The sequence below is a fragment of the Gastrolobium bilobum genome, unplaced genomic scaffold, assembly GCF_033153095.1.
Source record: "Gastrolobium bilobum isolate Gb01-03AN ecotype WA unplaced genomic scaffold, APGP_CSIRO_Gbil_v1 utg26896, whole genome shotgun sequence".
Lineage (NCBI taxonomy): Eukaryota > Viridiplantae > Streptophyta > Magnoliopsida > Fabales > Fabaceae > Gastrolobium > Gastrolobium bilobum.
This window is the reverse complement of record NW_026896222.1, coordinates 32,421-41,054: the sequence shown is the minus strand read 5'-3', so window position 1 is coordinate 41,054 and position 8,634 is coordinate 32,421. Positions and strand designations below refer to the sequence as shown.

Here is an 8,634-nt window from a genome sequence, read left to right as displayed (position 1 = left end):
TCTTGAAAATGGTAAAGACAGTTTAGTGCTTGTGGCTTTGGAAAGAGCCTGCAGTAAGCGGAACGAAAAAAAAATAATGTTCCTTTTAAATTTGAAAAACAATGATATGTTTATTGATAGTATGAATGTTATGAAAACAGATTTATAACCTTGCTGGACACTATTATTACTTGTGATCCTTTGGACATCGAGTCGTGAGGGAGGGTTTAGCTTGACAGGTAAGCACTCGTGTCCTCGGATTGATCTGTTGCTTGTTCCACCGACCTCCATGGGAGGGTGGTTTATATGCATGTATACTTTTAAGAAAGATGAAATATGTATTGATATATGCCTGAGATATGTTGATTTAACTGTTGATGTAATGTATGGATGTGATGTTGATTACTTACATGATCAGGCTGCGACCCTGGTGTGTAAGGCATAAGGCTGCGACCCTTATGTTTAGATAGGTCGTAGACGTGCATAAATCCTATCTTGTTCCCTGACCAGTTGAACCGCACTTGCATACATCACATGAGATATGAACTGTGGTACATGACTTTTGGAGTATTTGGATATATAGTCATTATTATATTGTTTCAACATGTTCATGCATTGTACTTAGCTTTTTGAACTTATTATATACTTGTAAGTGAGCTTGGGGCGGAAGAGTCCTTAAGGAGCCCTTGTCTTACTGAGATTTCTTTTTAGAGATCTCACCCCACGTTTGGGACACATTTTCAGGTTCAGGTACCTTGGGGGTTGATACCTCTGGCGGCAGGAGGCCGAAGCTGAGTTAAGATATATGATGTTGTGCTTTTATGCCTGGCTGTTTACCATGATTTATTGCCATTATGTTTTTGTTTGAGTTTAGACTATGTTGGGCTTTGTTACCTTATTTTGTGAGCATGAGGATTGTCCATGCCACATTGATTATGCTTTGTTTTTTTAGACTCGTGTTGTTTAATGAATCAGGATTTTGTCCGGACTACGTGTTGTGGTTCCGTGACTAGATACACATTTATATATGAGGTATTCCAGTTAGTTATTTATTGCAATTTACATACATAAAATATTTTGAAAAAAGGATTAAGTAATCAACTCGGTTAATAATAATGACATCATAATTGAAAAGAAAAAGTTAGCTTCCGCATTTAATTTAGCTACGCCATTACGATTGTATGATAATACATCGGGTGCACACGGGGTGTTACATTACTCTCTCTAGGCCTTTGGACTCTTGGTTGTGGGACTTCTGATCACATTTACGGTAATAAGTCCTTACTCATTGTACCACTGGTTCATTTCCTATTATTATTATAGCAAATGGGTTTCTGGTCTAATCCCGTGGGATCAACATGATTCTTCTTTTACCTCATTTATCTTTGGACCATGTTCTTGATGTTCCAGATTCTCCTTTTAACTTACTTTCTATTAGTCGTTTGACAAAATCCATTGATTGGTTATTTCCTTTACTAAAACCTCTGTTGTAAGAACCTGCACCGTTAATTAAGGTATTTAATTAATTAATTATGTAAAAATAGGAAATGATTCCATAATTGACCCTAATATTTATTAAGAGGCTTTAATAATTTTGGTAAGTGATTAAGAATGGTGAAAGTCGCTTTTCGGAAGAAAAGTGCAGATACCGGTTCTGCTAGTCGGTATAAATGCGTACCGAAAAAGTATCCCGGAAAATTAATGTAAGTGCATGATAATTACTAGAATAATATATAGGACTTGCAAAATGAGTTTCAAGTCCAAATAATGAGAACTGATGCCAGAAACTGATACTGGCTATGAAAAGCACGTACCGGAAAGGTGCTCAGAAAAATATAATAAAAATATGAAAATTCTTGTAAAATTGAGTAGGTTATGAATCCAGAGTTTGGGATTAAAATGCTAAGCGTAGCAATTAAAGCTAATACTGTGTGTTTTAACCCTTAAGTGGCCTATAAATACAATAGTTGGGCACAAAACCCAAGGTGTGTTTTTTGAAATAAACTCAGCGGCTGAGTGTGGCTTCTCTTTAGAGTTTCTTGGAGTCCTAGCCTTCTTCTCTAAAGTTTCCATTTTTTTCTTCCTCTCTTCTATTGAAACACCACCCATCCATTAAAGCTTTAGTTGTGTTGAAGGAGAACCCTTTGTTGAAGATTTGAGTGCTTTCTAAACCTCTCAAGTTTTCATTTTTCTGTTCTAAAAAGAACCCAGGTAAACTTAATTATCCCTTTATGAATCCTTAATTTTGAGTATAATATTTGTTATATGTTACTGTTACAATAGCTTCACTGTGCGCTACCTTTTTCTATTTGCTTCCGGTTGCGTGAGTTTTTAAATTGAAAGTCTGAATCTTTTGTAGCAATCGGTCAGGCTTTGGTCCAACTTGAAAGAAAGCATATTTTAGAAATGGGTCTTTGAAAGCATTAGTTTAATACATATACATATATATATATATATATATATATATATATATATATATATAGTCAAAAGCTAATAAAGAAAAGGCATGCTTATGCTTATACATTGTTACAACGAAAGCTGTGAATGAAACGGAAGTACGAAAGCTAATAAAGAAAAGGCAATGAAAGCTAATAAACAAAAGGCATGCTTATGCTTATGCCTATATGATTGTTACAGGGGACGTTATATATATATATATATATATATATATATATATATATATATATATAAATATATATTTTGTGGTTATATATATATATATATATATATATATATATATATATATATATATATAAAATAATAATGATCTAAAATTAAATAAGTTAAATGGTATGTTTTAAAAAGGATCTCTGGTTCGAAATGAAAAAGAAAATAATATCCGATTTCCTTGGAATTTTAGAATATGTATATTGATACTATGATGGTCATTGAACCAGATCTGTGAGTGCATTGGATTCTATTTGTGGTGTGGACCCTTGTGATACCGAGTTCGAGTCGGAGGGGCATACGGGTACAGGTAAGCTTTCGTGTCCTCGGTTTAGCCATGTTGTGGTTCCACCATGTTCCATGGGGATATGGTATATGCATGCTGTGTTACATACTTTTGATGTTTTGGAAATGCTGTTGAGCTATTGTATGTTAGTGCCTTGTTGATATGCATGGAGGTGTTCCACCTATACGGTAAGCCTGAGTATGTAGAACATACAATAGGGTGAGGCTGTGGGTGAGGTGCAAGCGGTGTTCCTTGTACTACATGTAGGGAATAGACGTATTCCTACATTTCTCTGGCCAGTAGATAGTGATTACACACATGCCATAGATATCTGTTGCACTACATAGTTTTGGAACTGATAATGATATAAATGCTTTTTGAACTTATATTGCACATGTAAGTGAGCTTGGGGTGGAAGATCCTTGAGGACCCCTTGTCTTACTGAGATTTATAGTTTAGAGATCTCACCCCACGTTTGGGGAATGCTTATTTCAGGGTCAGGTAATGTTGAGACCTCAGGCGGCAGGAGGCCGGAGCTGAGTTAGATTGCTGTTATATTATGCTGCCATGATTGGATGCTGGATTTGTATGCTGCTTTTATGCTTATAGCTTCAGTTTATGCTTTGGAGTTTTATGTTGAGACTTGTTGTTTACTATGTTTATTTGGTGAGCATGGGGATTGTCCATGACACATAGTATTGTTATGTCTTGTTTATGTTTTGAGTCTTTTGGAGTTGTAATAATGTATCAGGATATTGTCCGGATTACGAGATGTAATACCGTGATTTAGATACACACTTTATTTATATATTGAGGTATTTCAGTAGATGTCTTATTGCAATTTACATACAGGCGATATTTTATGAAATTGATTAAGTAATCAAGTTGGTAATTGATAATGACGTCATAATTGAAAAGAAAAAGAATATTCCGCAATTTTTAATTAAGCACCGTTTAATACGATGTAATGTTAATATTCCGAGTATACACGGGGTGTTACATCTGTCATCTTCTAGGATCGTAGTTAAGGGAAGGATATTACCAAAGATGCGAGTCTCATGGCCTATATCAATTGTTTCCTTCTTCTTCTTCAGCCTGCTCCAACGTGGATTCTCCTCTCATTATACATGCTCTTTTGGGTCATCCAAGTCTTGTCAAGCTTCGAAAGATGGTTCCACATTTATTGTCTCTTTCTAGTTTAAATTGTGAGTCTTGTCAGTTTGGGAAACATACTCGTAGTACGTTCCCAAGCTGTCTTAGTTGTCAAGCTTTATCTCCTTTATCTATGGTCCATTCTGATATTGGGGACCAAGTCGTCATTCTTCTACTTTACGGTTTAAGTATTTTGTCACTTTTATTGATGATTATTCCATATGTACTTGGTTATTTTTAATGAAAAATCGTTCTGAGTTATTTTTCTGTTTTTCAGTTATTTTTTAATGAAATAAAAATTCAGTTTGGTATTCCTATTCGTACTTTTCATAGTGATAATGCATGTGAGTATTCATCTAATCAGTTTCAACAATTTTTTTCATCTCATGTCATTCTTCATCAAACATCTTGCCCTTATACACCCCAACAAAATGGTTTAGCCGAGCGCAAGAACTGCCATTTTTTGAGACTACTCGTGCTTTGTTAATTGATGACAATGTTCCCTATAAATTCTAGGGTGAAGTTGTTCTCACTGCATGCTATCTTATTAATCGATGCTCTCATCTGTTCTTCATCACCAGGTACCTCACTCTATTTTGTTTCCCCATCAAGTTTTATATCCTCTAACCCCACATGTGTTTGGTTCTACATGTTTTGTTCACCATCTCGGTTCAGGCTTGGATTAACTAGCTCCCAAGTCTAATCAATGTGTTTTTCTGGGTTATCCTCGGTCTCAAAAGGGTTATCGTTGCTACTCTCTGACTTTACGTTGATACTTTATCTCGGCAGATGTTTCTTTTTTTTTGAATCAGTTCCTTTTTTGGGCTCTTATACTACTCTTATGGACACTGATTCTGTTCAGTCATTTCTCCCTGCAGACACCTTTGAATACCTTCCGCCTTTACTAGTCCATGTTTCTGACTCTCTTTCATTCATCTCTTCTCTTGATGAGTTACAACATGGTTCTCCAGATATTTTTATGGGCTCACATCCGACTGCATCTCCTCCCTCGGTGTGACACCCTCAAATTTCTAACAATTTTAAAATATACTTATAATTATATAATTGCCAAAATTTGCATATAATTATTTTTATTTGATCTCATAAATACTGCGGAAGCTAATCTAAAATTGATTTAGGGAAATGTTACCACCGCACCTGTACAGAGACAAGTGCAAGACTAGCTTTATTTTATTAAAAATAAAACCAAAAACTAAATTTTAACCCAAAAGAAACATGTCTTATGCATAAATAAAAATATGTGAAATATCGAGCTAGCTATAAATCTCTGAGTTGTTATCTTCACTGCCCACTGCTAGCCCCATTCTTTGCAACCTGACTTACTAAAAATATGCTCCCCCGAAGGATCATTGCATCCAAATAAAGACAAACACAAACAGTCAGCTAAGCTGGTAATCCTAATCAAAACATAATTTATATAATTCAAATATAATAATCACATAATTAAATATCAATATTGAATCAAATATTATTTATTATCTTAAGTTCATTTAGTAGGAACAGAATCATGGTAGACCTAGAGATCCTGCCAATCTACCATGAGAGCCGGATATCCTGACGGTCACATATAAACAAAATTGGCCATTATCAAAACATGTCTTCCTAGTATGCACACCTCTTCCTAAAGTTGCTTCTAGTATCCCGGATATCCTGCCAGATACCACTTTGAGAAGAACGGATAATATCTTTTCACATCAAATAAATATCGAGGCATAAAGCCTAAAAGTTGTGTTCATCACTTTAGGAGGTATCATCCCAAAGCTATTCTCCCACTATTAATTTATTTATACATAATCAGAAACATTCAATCCTTATTTAGAAAGTTTCTTCTTTAATATATCCTCTATATCAGATTACTCAAGGGTATCATAATTTATTCAAGAAGACTCATATTGCATATATATATCGCACATAGTTAATTTTTACCATCAAAGTATTAAGATTTTTACCAACCATATTGCACATAATCAATTTTCCATAGGAATTAAAACCCAATAAAGTTCCCAAATAATATAATTATTTTTACAAATATTCCTATTATTTTCTAGGGTTAAGATTAAATAAAACAAATATATATTACTACCTAAAGATAATGATTACACCCGAATTTCATATAAAAGATAACCTACGATTACCTAGGGATTAAGATTACTATTAATTAATTACAACCACACATAATATTCTCAATAATTAAACCCAATGATGTATGAATAAACCCAATGATGTTCTCAATAATATTCATATAATTAACCCAATGATGTTCTTGCCACACATAATATTTGGCAAAACTTGGCATTTTTGTCACTGTTCCAAAAATTAAACCAAATGATGTTCTCAATCATATAATTAACCTATTTCTAAGAACTAGGAACACCTGGTCTCCGTGTTTGCTAACTTCAAGAAGAAAAGCGATTTGGGAAGAGAGAAGCCCGGTTGGTAGCTAAAGAAATATAATAATAAAATAAAATAAAAATATAAAATTTGAAGTAAGAAGAAAGAGTAGCAGATGAGAAGAGGAGAAGAAGAGAAATGTCGAGGATTGGAAGTGATTTGGTTTGGTTAATCTAGGCATCTATTTATAAGTGGAGTTTTGGGCTCAGATATGGGCTTCTTCTAATTATTCCCTTTTTCCTTAATTTCTTATGGCTCAGAATATTGCTAACAAATGTTTGAAATGAGTGCCCTTCATCAAAATGGTACTTGGGATCTGGTCCTTCTCGCGTCTAGAAATTTTGTTGTTGGCTACTGCTGGATTTATTCTGTTAAGGTTGGTCCTGATGGTCAAGTGGATCGCCTTAAAGCTCACTTGGTAATAATTTTTGGCGCAAAAAACTTGTTGCAGCTTCGACAAGTGCACCGGCCAAAAAAGTAATAATAGTGTACTGAGTATGAGATCGTTCCCACGATGATTGGTTTTCAAGCACTAGTTCGCTAACAACGATTTAGTTGGACAATCGAATTTGAGATGAAAAGAAAGAAAATCAAGAACATACAAATCCATAATTTAAAGCAAGCAAAGAAAAAGAATTTGGTTTTGAAAATCAAGAAAGAGCATAGTCAAGGTTTTGATTCCCCCAATATCTTCTTGTGTGATGGATTAAACAATCAAATAACCGCCCTTAATATAATGCCAATCGATTCCTCTAAAGTAATTAAGGTCCAATCCCTTGTTACCTTAATTCTATGTAATCTTGAAAGAATCCTAGTTCACCGGTTGTTTCCCAAGAAAACATGCATTAACAACAAGAATCTAAAGATTGCATAATTACCCTAAGTCTATCCTTAGATCACAAGGATTATGATAAATTTATCAAATCAGGGTTCATGCACCAACATCCCTATTATCATACAATTTTCCTAAATCAATTTACAAGGAGAAAACTCATAGAAAGCACTAAACATTGATAAATTCATTCAATTATAAAAAGAAAAAATACAGAGACAATTTAATCCATAAACATAATAATTCAATTGGGTTCCATCTACTTTTAACTACATAAAAATCTAGCCTAACATAGCGAAATCAAAGACAAGAGAAAGTAAAGAAAATCCCCCAAACTCTATGGGTGTGATGGCGTGAAGAATTCTCAAAACCCCCAGCTTGTTCTTGAATTCAAACCGCTCTCGATGCTCCAAAGCATGAAAAATGTGTTTCTCTCTCTAAAGTAGGATTTGCTCTTCTTAAATGTTCAAAAGCTCTAACTATCAAAAGCTCCCTTCTTTCTGAATGTGCCACATTTTTATAGTGATGAAATCATATCTTTTAATTTCCCATAATATCTTCAATGGAATCTTTACTATAATCTCCAACCAAATCTTTAAAATCTTCTGTTTTATATTTAAAGGAAACAATTTCCTTAAAAATATTCAAGAGAATCTTCAATAAGATTTTCAATCAATTATATGATTCAGAAAAACAAATCCACTTAAGCTCTCCAATTTATCTTTTTATTGAGCTGAAAATTACTGCAAAATATAAGAATTTTTATGAAAATATTGCTGAGAATAAAATAACACTTTATTTATAATTCTCATACCTTTTAATTATTTTTAAATCAATTTTATGCTCATATTAACCCTTAATACATAATAAATTGGATACTTATCATTTTTATATATTTGTGTAAGAAACTAGTTTAATTTGAATGTAAGCCTTGTTCTAACCAAGATTTCAAGGAAATTCTTATCTTTCTATATGTAATGTCAAGTTAATTTCAATTGAGGGTGTGATATTTTTGGTTCTTGTGAATATAGGTTGGAGGCATATATTATCAATTTTATTTGATTTTGAAAATGTCTAAGAAATTTGATAAGATATTGAGGCATCATGTTACAGATAGAGTAGTTAGGGAGAAAAGTGTGAGGATGAAAGGGTGTCCATCGTGGGCCTTGGACAATGTACAATAAAAATGCTAGTTGCTGATATATACGTGTAATAGAGGTTGCTATATACGTGTAATGAGGGGTTACATTGGGTTATGTAGTTGTGCCATGTTGGCTAACTAACTTTGTGAATAAATACCTCACCA

At 33.7% G+C, this 8,634-nt stretch overlaps 1 long non-coding RNA gene across 1 annotated transcript; it reads left to right on the top strand.

Moving 5' to 3' along the window:
• Window positions 1-1,982: 1,982 nt before the first annotated feature.
• LOC133298316 (uncharacterized) lies at window positions 1,983-3,709 on the top strand. The gene is made up of 3 exons (XR_009749782.1): window positions 1,983-2,190; window positions 2,877-2,956; window positions 3,428-3,709. It is a non-coding gene; the product is annotated as an uncharacterized LOC133298316 (long non-coding RNA).
• Window positions 3,710-8,634: the final 4,925 nt, after the last annotated feature.